At 37.4% G+C, this 12,145-nt stretch overlaps 2 protein-coding genes and 1 long non-coding RNA gene across 5 annotated transcripts in view; 2 read left to right on the top strand and 1 right to left on the bottom strand.

The window, feature by feature from the left end:
* The window catches only part of LOC127979167 (hemicentin-2), a 106,744-nt gene that overhangs the window by 83,196 nt on the left and 11,403 nt on the right, over nt 1-12,145 (top strand). The gene's annotated exons all lie outside the window — the stretch shown is intronic.
* The window catches only part of LOC127979221 (uncharacterized), an 84,773-nt gene that overhangs the window by 62,606 nt on the left and 10,022 nt on the right, over nt 1-12,145 (bottom strand). Inside the window, exon 2 of one of the 3 annotated variants that reach the window (XR_008158751.1) lies at nt 8,634-8,708. The exons of 1 other annotated variant lie outside the window; for it this stretch is intronic. This is a non-coding gene — a long non-coding RNA (uncharacterized LOC127979221). Of the gene's footprint in view, nt 1-5,274; nt 5,382-8,633; nt 8,709-12,145 lie in introns of those variants that run through there. One more of the 3 variants, XR_008158752.1, reaches the window with a different exon arrangement.
* LOC127979168 (B-cell receptor CD22) overlaps nt 9,351-12,145 on the top strand; it is a 72,999-nt gene continuing 70,204 nt past the window's right edge. Inside the window, exon 1 of the mRNA XM_052584516.1 lies at nt 9,351-9,454. The gene's annotated coding sequence lies outside the window, so the exon portion shown is untranslated. The remainder of the gene's footprint in view (nt 9,455-12,145) is intronic.

Here is a 12,145-nt window from a genome sequence, read left to right as displayed (position 1 = left end):
ATTTACATGAAACTCTAACTAAAAATAAAAATGTGCAGAAAATTTCTGATTGCACAAAAAAAGAGAGAGAGAGAAATATAACATGAGGAAGGAAACCATGATTTTGTGCAATATAATATTACTTATATTTTTAAATTTTGGTTTCAAAGTGTTACTATTATTATTATTATTATTATTATTTTATCTGTGACTGCAATACATTTGGCAGGATTCTGATCCCTGCCTGCATGTCAGTCTCATAGCAGTGTACTTCCACTTGATCATTAAACAAGCGACTACAACAAAAATACGTAATGCACCTTGAGAATATCAGTGCTGGGTATAATGAAGAGATACCAATAATTGGAGTGTAAAAGCATAATTTATGAATTAATTTGTGACTCATTAATGGAGCACATAAAAGTCGACTGCTCAGTACGCCATCTTCCCTCCCTCTCTCAGATTTCATTTTTTAATGTGATTCAAGAAACATTCCTGAATATTGAGAATTATTATCTACATGAACACTGGGTCTCACATGATTTGTTTCAAGCAGATATAAAGAAATGTTCTCCCTCCGTTCAGTGTAGAAGCGTCAGCTTGAGCTCTGTCTTCAACTCTCTTCTCTGGTAAGACATTTACACACAACACACTCAAACTCACACTTACTCCTGTAGCTTTCAGATTCTGAAACGTTAAGGTTTGATTTTTTTTCTTTAGTATTGATCTGCATTGTCATGTAAGAATCTACAAATAAAAAAAATATTAAACTTCAATCTAAAAATAATGAGATTATACCAACAAAAGACCTATAAATTCATTCATAAATATTTTTTCATCGTATCAATCAACAATGTCCCTCACACACCTGTAGATGATCGATAGGTGTATAGGATAAACAATATAAAACAGCTCCAACATTTTTTTCATTCTATAAAATGTCTTCATTTGTTGTTTCTTCTGCTGTAAGGTGAATGTAAATGATGGAAACATTGGTGACGTTCCTCCTCACTGGATCTCTGATACAAGGTCTCATTCTTAGATTATTCCTCTGTTTAACAAGATTAATTATTATTATGAAAGCACTTTCATGTGACCTTCATGAGATAAAGAGCAATAAGTTCTGCAGAAGTGTGTTCTGCTTGTATCCTCTGATCGTTTACTTCCTTCGATCTGTTTGTCTGTGTTTTAGGTGTTTTGTGTGGCTTTAATATCAATCTGCCGAATAAAGTAGAAGCTCTGAAAAGATCCTGTGTTTTCATCCCCTGCACATTTGATATTGATCAACGATATGAAGCTGACCTCACTGACAGTGCAAAGAGAGTGTGGTATAAAGTTGGAAGAAGTACAGCTGTGTTTGACTCCAGCAGCCCCAACACTGGACTGTTAAAAGGAGAAATATTTGGCACTGCTACACAGAAAAACTGCACCACACGCTTCGATAATGTTGATCAGACTCATAATGGGTCATATTACTTCAGAATCGAAACCAGTGGTAAATTGAAGCTTAGTTACAGAGGACCTACATATTCTCAAGTTGAAATTGTCGTCTTAGGTGAGTGTCATATTGTTCATGCTGCTTCTATAGTGTGACTGGACATGGAAAAGAAATCTACTATTGTACAATATATACCTTCATCACTGGATATCATAATTGACATTGTCTTGTAATATCTCTGTCTGTGTTTCAGGATCTCCCCCCAAACCTACACTGAGCATCTTTCCGGATCAGCAGGAGATGATTGAGGGAAGTTCAGTGAGTCTGCGCTGCTCTACTAAGATCTTCTGTCCGTCTCGTCCACCATCTCTCACATGGAGCTCGTCTCTCATCGAGAGCGTCACAGGACGACAGTATCAGAGCCAAACTGAGCTCATCTCTGATCTGAACTTCACTGTTTCTCACCGTCATCACAGAGTCACTTTCACCTGCACTGCAACACACCAGATACAGCAGCAGATCACAACACAAGAGTCTCGTCTGCTACACGTTCAGTGTAAGACAGGAGTTACATCAATCTGTGCTGAATGATCATCTATAATTAGTGCTGTAAATCATAAAGTAATCGTCTGAATGATTTCTCCTCCACTAGATGCTCCTAAAAACACATCTGTGAGGATAAATCCAGCTGGTTTAGTTCTGGAGGGTCGTTCAGTGACTCTGATCTGCAGCAGTGATGCAAACCCAGCAGTGAACTACACCTGGTACAGAGACACTGAGAGACCTCTGAATCCAGTTCAGACCGGACCAAACCTGACCATCAACAACACCGACCCGACACACAGCGGACGATACTACTGTACAGCTGAGAACAAACACGGCACACAGAACTCATCAGTGCAGCTGGACGTCCAGTGTGAGTGTTACAAGTCTTGATTACTTTTTTTCACAATCATTAGAATATAAGACTTGAGGTTTTAGGCTTTATATATATAAAACATAATATTTATATGTAATATTATATATACACACTAAACAAAATTATAAATGTAACACTTTTTTTTGCCTCCATTTTTCATGAGCTGAACTCAAAGATCTAAGACTTTTTCTATGTACACAAAAGGATTAATTCTCTCAATTACCGTTCACAAATCTGTCTAAATCTGTGTTAGTGAGCACTTCTCCATAAACCATCTCCAAATGAGTTTCAGAGAATTTGGGAGTACATCTGTTAAATAACAGATTTCTTTATCTTAATCTTTTGATGCCGTCCGACTATTCTCAGTCCTTTCATGAGCTTGTGGAAAGAATTATGAACATGAAGTCATTTTGTCTGTTCACAAACCTATTCAAAGTTTATTATTGCATCCATACATTATATAGTTGGATTGCAAGGGGTGGTGAAGTGGTTTATCCAATAAGAATTGTACAATACATCGTATTGGAATGTCTACAGTAGGAAACAAAGGCTTTTCCTTCCTGCTTCCTCTACAGCCCACATGATGTAGATTACATCTGTAAGTTACATAAAATGGAAGTATGAACAGATATTTCTGGACATATTAGGCGTACACTTGGCAGAGGATACCTTTTCTCAACTGAACTATACAGTTCAGTCGGTATAAACTCAATAACCTTCGGGCCTATAGCCCCCGTTCTCCTCTGAACATCTGAAGACATACAGTATACATGTCTACGCATGTGTGTAGACATTGAGATAGAGAGAGGTAAGACTACTAAGAGTAGAGAGAGAGAACCCAGAAGGGAGGAGGGAGCGAGACAGAAGAAAAGGAGTAAGAAGGGAAGAGGGATTGCAGAGAGGCAAACTTACAGAAACATCTGGCTGAGTGTATGATATCATTTAACAGTTCCCACATTTTTGTATAGAATAAACACTATAAAGGCTCTCTGACCAATTCCCTTTGTCTTATTTTTTTTTTCCTCATTCCACTTAAGATCAGCGTATTTAACAGGTCTAGTCCTCAAGGCACTTATAAGCATCCTTTACCAACTTGCGAACAAAAGCAAAATTCATTCTGAAGATTCGCTACTTCCCTTGCTTATAATTACTAGGCATTCCTGCACATTCTGTAAACCTTTATCAATCAGCATCAATCTACATTTATCAAACATTTACCATCTTATACAGTGTTCATGTGAACTCCTTCAGCATTAATTGATAAGCATGTTTTTTTTTCACCGTATGTTTCCCATGCTTCCATTTCATATTGTTAATGACGTGATGATTATTTTGGAAAAATAATTGTAAAATTATAACCATATATATTGTGATGCTCTAATGCATGTAAACGGTGTAAATGGTGCATGATATTGCTGTAAAGCTCAAAACCATATGGGCAACAAAATGCAACAATTAAACTGGATGTTCAGTGAGAGTACAAAGAAAACATGTCAAATTACTGCACTGCACTCACTGAATCTGATACGTGATAACATGCATACTGTGAATATAGTACAATAACTGCAGCAAACACATAATGCTCTAGATAGAGTATGGTGATAATGGTAAACAGGTTGACAGTGATTGTCAGTGGTGCACAGTCAATGCCTATTTTCTGTGGCCACGGGCAGCATAAGGGGCTTCACATTAAAGAATGTTTTGACTAAAAAAAAAAACAATTGTCTTGTTCGTCTTTTCTACTTCGGCACTCTATTAGCTCTCAGCTGTTGTTTTTCCCCCTTTTTCTGTTTTTTTAAATGAATAAATTTTAGTCCAAAGTGAGATGTTCAGCCGTTTCTATTAAGTGCTAGAAAAGTCCTAAAGCAGTTTATATTCTTCCAAAATCCTACACAGTTCCGGTCTACACTGAAAAAAAGGCTAATGTTAATATACTAAACTTACTGATGTACTAACCATCATCAAACACTGAATTATAAGTTAAACATTAAAATACAATGTAAAAAGACTAGTTCTCTTCCACTTCTAGAAACTGCATGTTTAACAGTACTTAATTATATGAAATATCCTGTTAGATTTATTATTTTTCCACAGTAAGGGAACTTGCTTTTAACTAGTTGACTTGGTTTAACGGCAACATTTTTAATGTTTTACCATTAAAAAAATAAATAAAGAACATGTTTTTAAATGTAAAACTGATTCAACATATTACTTTGACAGTATCTCAGTGATACTAAATTCTAATTCAATATTACATTAAAAATTATTATACATAAAGTGTACTAAATAACAGCTCTCATTACAGACGTGTAAATATACAAATTAATGCTACACTTTTCCTGTTGGATTTCTTACAGAACTTGCCGTTAACATGTTTTTATCATGGTATTTTTAGTGTTTTATCAAATACTGTTTTACACTGTAGAGACCATCAAGATCTTCCGTATCATAACGATTATATTTTCTCTTTCAGTTGCACCCAATATCTCCATCTCTTGCAGTCGAAGCAGTGTAACGGAGTGTGTGTGTGAGGCTCATGGGAATCCCTGTCCTACACTAGAGTGGCGTCTGTCTGGACGTGTGATCACTAACTCTACAGAAACCTCCATCAGTGAGGAGACGTTAGGAAGCACAGGAGTGAAGAGCGTCCTGAACATCCATCAGTCCCTCACAGACACGGACGTCCTGCAGTGTTTCAGCACAAACAAATACAGCAGCGCCAGTCAACAGTTTCAGTTCGTCCCACCGCCACAAGACACACGTGAGGAACACAACAACAGCTTCATCTGATCAACAAGAAAGATCACAAATGATATCTTTATCCACGTGAAAAAGTAGCTTAAATATACTGAAGAAACTACTTGAGATAAATTATGAAGTTCAGTATGTAATAATGTCAATGTCACATCTGAGATCTCCTGAACTATGAAAGACCAACCTCTGAGCAACAAAACACTGTTTTGCAGGTTTCCATCATCCGTCGGTGCTGCTCGGAGCTGCTGTCGGAGCCTCAGTGATGATGATCGCTTGCATCGTGATGCTCTGCCATAAACGGTGGGAACAAAGAAGAAAACATGATCACAAAACTGATGCAATATGATGAGAAAGCTAAATAAGATGCATATATAGATATATAAAATATATATTATATTACATCATACAACAGGAAACCCCTGAATACAAGATTTGGTGAGATTAGGTCAAGTTTTCCACATAGATCAATAATCTTGATCTCTCAATAAGGTGAGGAAGAGGGGAAAACTGTAACTAAAGCCTTTCTTATTTCTGTTGTTGGTTATCGGGGTAGCAGACCAATCTCTCTAAAGGGAAGACAAGAGATGGATGGTTAGTTAAGGGTTCAGGCTAGGGATGGGTAGATCAAAAACCTGGTGTCGACAAACGTTTCAAGTTTTTGAAACCGTGTTCCGGAGCATTGCTTGAAATGAGGCTGTCACGTGACCTGTGAAAACGAAGCTTTATTACCTCACTGACACGTCATGCTCAAATACAAAAGCACGTCAATTGTGTTGCACCATACCCTTAATCCATTTATAGCAATGTTATAATTATAGCAGTCAGCACGCCTATATGTATGTAGTGTTATACATGGTGTATCATTGTTAATTATAGTACTACAATTAAAAACAATGACGTGAATGTCAGTTGACTGAATGAAAATGAAAACACCTTGCGTGCTCAACCACTGTTCTCCACAAGGATTAAAGTATTTCCTTACAATGACATCCCAATGAACAAAACATCAAAATGATACAGTTGGTGTAAGATTTTTTTCTTGACCAGCAGATGGCGTCGGTGATCACGGTGTCAAAAGTTTCAAAGCATCAACGCAGTTTGTTGTAAGAGCCTCACTGCTTCAAAAGCCTCGTTCGGCACATCCCTAGTTCAGGCACTGAACATCCAGCCTTAAGAACTTGTCCTGTGTCTGGCTTTACGGTGATTCATCAACAGCTCATTTCCCCAGCTAAGCCACTACACAGGCCTCTCTGTTCCCTTTTATGTGGTGGTTGTTGATTATCCCTAACAGCCTTCAGCTGAGGCTCCCTGTTAGAGGGAAGAAGGTGAACGCCTGTGTTGGAGCTATCCATGGTCCTGAACCCTCTAACTGGGTGCCCAGCCCTCATTGCTTTCTCTGATGGGGCTCTCCATGGTGCTGAATGTTTTCAGGCTGCTTTGTGGGAGACCATATATATATATATATATATATATTTTTTTGGTTGTACTTTTAGTATATATGGTTTTGGTTGTAGTTTTATATATATATATGGTTTTGATATATATATATATATATATATATATATATATATATATATATATATATATATATGTACTGTGTGTATGTATGGTCTCTAATTATTATTAACTATAATAATCCTGAATCACACATTGGTCTCATGAGACTTTTTTTTTTTTTTTTTTAGCCTTTTAAAACTTTTTTTAGACCTGTTTTTAGCCTTATCACAAGGAGGATTTGTTATTCTGATTTAAATTTTATATAAGCATCAATTTTTCAAAGATCTGAAAACATGTTTTTCAGAAGAAGGAAAGAAAAACCTTCAGAAACCAGACAAGACGACACATCTGGATTCATTCTGACTCAAACAGTGAGTTATTCATTCTCAAAGACATTACAGGCAGTCGTTCAGCAGATCTTCACTCATGTTGCCATTTCTTCTCCATCAGGCCGTTTCTCTGGATAATGACTGAGTTTGTTTAAAGAGCAGGTGATATGGTATTTTCCAGAGTCCTAATATTGTGTTGGAGTTCCTTAAAACAGGTTTAAATGCAAGATCAGAAAACATCGTCAGTTTCTCAAAATATACATTTAATATTAGAGTCATTTTCATTCGAAGCAAGTTCGGAGCAAGCCCCTCCCTTCCATAAGCCTACTCTGCTCTGATTGGTCAGCTGGACAAGCCTTTTCTGATTGGCACAGAGAGGAGTCATTGAGCCAGTTAGCCAGAGCTACCATTGACAAAGCAAAGCAAAACAATAATATAGTGATCCAATCCATTCTTATAATAATGACATAAAATACAAAAACACTTATGCAAGCGAATCGTGCCCACAGCTGTAATGTTATACATGTTGTGCCCTCTGTCTTAACTTTTAATCAGAACGCAGAACAGATGTATCACAGGAGCACCCGCATTAACCCTATAACTGCTGGTGTAGCACAATACACAGCAATTTCACCACGATTATAAAGTCTTCTTAAATATCATGTAAACACACTAATAGGGGAAGTGTTTGTGGACAGGTCAGACTCTGTTCATATTTTGTATTACTCAGTGACGTATACCAGTAACAGGGAAAAGATTCGAAAATATGACGACTCGTTAAGGCGATTCAGAACCAACTCTCTTTTGAAAGACAAAATCTTTATCATGAACTTTTTTGATTAACAACTTTTCAGATTGTTTTCATTTAAGGATAGCTACATTATAAACTGCAACATATATATTTTTCAAAAACCCATATTACCTGCTCTTTAAGCCAATAAAGGCATGTTGTCATCCACCACACCGAGTGCACCTGAATCTCTTCATTATTCCTCCATCGACTTCACAAACGCTGACCCGCCGTCAGGAGAGATCAGGGGCCTGTCCTCGCTGACCAGTGAATACGCTGCGGTCCGACACTGTCCTGCAGGAGACACAGACACAGAGAACAACACCTCAACATCTGAGAAAGAGCCCAAAAAACCAGACATGACAGCAAAGATCACAGACACGTCCTCACCGGCATCAGAAGACGTGATTTATGAAAACACGAGCCATCGCTACAGACAGAAGGAAGAGCTGGTCAGCGCAGATGATGCTGAAAAACAAGACTGAACCAAAACCTTTGAATCTTTGAGCACCAGTTTAAGAGATCCTTCATCTAAAAATAACAATTACAAACCTACAGAACTTTCTTTCATCTGTGGAACATAAAATAAGATAATTTAAGTGTTTATTCTTAACGTTTTTAAAGTAGCCTATAGTTCACCCAAAAAGACACATTTACTGCTAATGTACTCATCCTCAGGCCATTAACGATGAAGATTACTTTATTCTTACGTAGTTAACGAAAGAGCATAATGCATATAATCTTACAAATAAATATCTGATCTTTTAAAATTAAACATTTATTAATTATGTACAGAGCTGTAAACTTTTAAAAAAATGTGGACGTTCGGCATTTACAAATAAAGTTCCTATTACAGAATAAAAAAAGCATTCAAAAATATATATTGTTATTAAAATCACTATTTCTATATCTAAGCAGATAAAATACCAGTTTGGTGTCCTCTGGTGGTGAGTGTTTCTTGTTGTAATCACAGGAACTGATGTGCAGTTTCCATCTGCTCCACTAGAGACAGAAGAGACTTCACTTTCAGATCATTGACAACATGAAAACACTTTCAGTTTCAGTTCAGATATTACAGATGACAGCTCTGTGACAGACTCTTACTATTACAAAACAAAACACAATGATTTATTGCCTCTATGCTGAATCTGTCAAATGTCTAAATGTAAATGTTTACAGTATCAGACTTACTGTACAGGAATAATTAAATACTGTAGAAGTGAGCAGCTCGTATTGCTGACTTTAGACACAGACACATTACAAACAGACAGCAGTGATCTGCTGAAATCTCTCCTGCTTTCAGCTTCTGTCAGTATCTTGGGCAAGAAAACCTTCCTTATTTGAAGTAATGATAAACTGAATTCAGAACATGAGAAATATTACCATAACACAATGTTGATATACAGTATAATATCTCAAATAAGTAAGAAATGCAAGAGATGAGAATAAAAAAAACATGTTTCATTTGTAATGTGATTCAAAATGTATTCCTGAATATGAAGAATTATTATGAACATGAACAATGGATCTCACATGATTCATTTCCATGAGATATAAAGAAATGTTTTGAATATTCAGCTTCAGACTGATTTGCATATTTCTCAGCCTGGCTACTGTTACTGAGTTCTGTCTAAAGGAGAAGTGGTGAATCTCTAATATGAGCTAAATTGTGTCGTTTTCACACACAGTTCTCCCTCCGTTCAGTGTAGAAGCGTCAGCTTGAGCTCTGTCTTCAACTCTCTTCTCTGGTAAGACATTTACACACAACACACTCAAACTCACACTTACTCCTGTAGCTTTCAGATTCGGAAACGTTAAAGTTTAAAACATTTAAGATAAGAATGACCTATTTTTAAAATATTTAGCGTTGTTCTGTATTCTCAGGTAAATAATAAATTCTGAAACTTAAATCTAGAAATATGAAGTTTATACCAAAACAGCTATAAATTCATACACAATAAAATATTTTTTCATCGTATCAATCAACAATGTCCCTCACACACCTGTAGATGATCGATAAGTGCATAGGATACACAATCAAAAACAGCTCCAACATTTCTGCTTTTTTCATTCTATAAAATGTCTTCATTTGTTGTTTCTTCTGCTGTAAGGTGAATGTAAATGATGGAAACATTGGTGACGTTCCTCCTCACTGGATCTCTGATACAAGGTCTCATTCTTAGATTATTCCTCTGTTTAACAAGATTAATTATTATTATGAAAGCACTTGCATGTGATCTTCATGAGATAAAGAGCAATAAGTTCTGCAGAAGTGTGTTCTGCTTGTATCCTCTGATCGTTTACTTCCTTCGATCTGTTTGTTTTTGTTTTAGGTGTTTTGTGTGGCTTTAATATCAATCTGCCGAATAAAGTAGAAGCTCTGCAAGGATCCTGTGTTTTCATCCCCTGCACATTTGATATTGATCAACGATATGAAGCTGACCTCACTGACAGTGCAAAGAGAATGTGGTTTAAAGTTGGAAGAAGTACAGCGGTGTTTGACTCCAGCAGACCCAACACTGGACTGTTAAAAGGAGAAATGTTTGGCACTGCTACACAGAAAAACTGCACCACACGCTTCGATAATGTTGATCAGAGTCATGATGGGTCATATTACTTCAGACTTGAAGCCAGTGGTGGATTGAAATATAGCTACAGAGGACCTACATACTCTCAAGTTCAAATTGCCGTCTTAGGTGAGTGTCATATTGTTCATGCTGCTTCTATAGTGTGACTGGACATGAAAAAGAAATCTACTACTGTACAATATATACATTCCTCACTGGATACGATAATCAACATTATCCTGTAATATGTCTGTCTGTTTCAGGATCTCCACCCAAACCTACACTGAGCATCTTTCCGGATCAGGAGGAGGTGATTGAGGGAAGTTCAGTGAGTCTGCGCTGCTCTACTAAGATCTTCTGTCCGTCTCGTCCATCATCTCTCACATGGAGCTCGTCTCTCATCGAGAGCGTCACAGGACGACAGTATCAGAGACAAACTGAGCTCATCTCTGATCTGAACTTCACTGTTTCTCACCGTCATCACAGAGTCACTTTCACCTGCACTGCAACACACCAGATACAGCAGCAGATCACAACACAAGAGTCTCGTCTGCTACGCGTTCAGTGTAAGACAGGAATTATATCAATCTATTCTGACTTATCTATAATTAATGCTCTAAATTAAAGTAATTGCCTGAATGATTTCTCATCCACTAGATGCTCCCAAAAACACATCGTCGAGGATAAATCCAGCTGGTTTAGTTCTGGAGGGTCGTTCAGTGACTCTGATCTGCAGCAGTGATGCAAACCCAGCAGTGAACTACACCTGGTACAGAGACACTGAGAGACCTCTGAATCCAGTTCAGACCGGACCAAACCTGACCATCAACAACACCGACCCGACACACAGCGGACGATACTACTGTACAGCTGAGAACAAACACGGCACACAGAACTCATCAGTGCTGCTGGACGTCCAGTGTGAGTGTTATGAGTCTTTACTCATGCAAATATTCTAAATATTTAGAGTCAATTGTTTCACACAATGTAGCATTAACAACCTTTATACTGCATATAATAGATTGTAAAATATGACTATACAGTATATTTGTTACAAACGGATTGGCAACAGAGGATTAGTGGAAAACTGGTATTTATTGCGATCGCCAAAGATAGACAGTGGACGAATAGCAAATGGATGGGGATGGGGATGGGGTGACCAGAGTAGCCGGTGAAGAGCACACACCTCGGCGATGGAGAGTAGTTTGAGGTACTTGAGAGAAGCAGCACTGGAGAGTAACTGGAGCCATGGGGAGGTGAAGGCAGATCGCTTGGAGAGAAGGTAAACACATGAGGTAAATATCAACAGGACTCAACTCAATTCAACTCAACTTTTATTTTTAAAGCACTTTCAAAACCATTAGAATGGACCAAAGTGCTGTCCATAAGTAGGCTGACCAATAACTCTAAAATACATACAAACATTAATTACATTAAAACAAGACACAAGATAATCAAACAACAAATCACTCACAGTTCTCAGACCTAATCAAATGCCAAAGGCTTGATTAAATAAATAAGACTTCAATTCCTTTTTAAAAATATCCATGCCTGATGAGGTTTTTAGGGATAGAGGCAACACATTCCAAAGTGCAGGATCCGCAACAGAAAAAGCACAATCTCCACTACGCCTCAAGCGAGACCGTGGGATGGTTAGGAGCATATTCAGAGAGGAGCGAAGGTGATGTTGAGACTGATAAGGAATTAACATGTCTTTTATGTACTCAGGAGCTTGATCTCATGTAGTGCTTTAAAAACAAACATCAACACCTTATATTGTATTCTGTATCTAACAGGTAGCCAGTGAAGGGATATCAATTAAGGTGTTATGTGATCCGGTTTTCTGGTATTTGTTAAAAATCTCGCTGTAGC

This window comes from Carassius gibelio, chromosome A4 (genome assembly GCF_023724105.1).
Source record: "Carassius gibelio isolate Cgi1373 ecotype wild population from Czech Republic chromosome A4, carGib1.2-hapl.c, whole genome shotgun sequence".
Lineage (NCBI taxonomy): Eukaryota > Metazoa > Chordata > Actinopteri > Cypriniformes > Cyprinidae > Carassius > Carassius gibelio.
The sequence above is the reverse complement of the archived record's forward strand: the minus strand, read 5'-3'. Positions and strand labels throughout refer to the sequence as shown.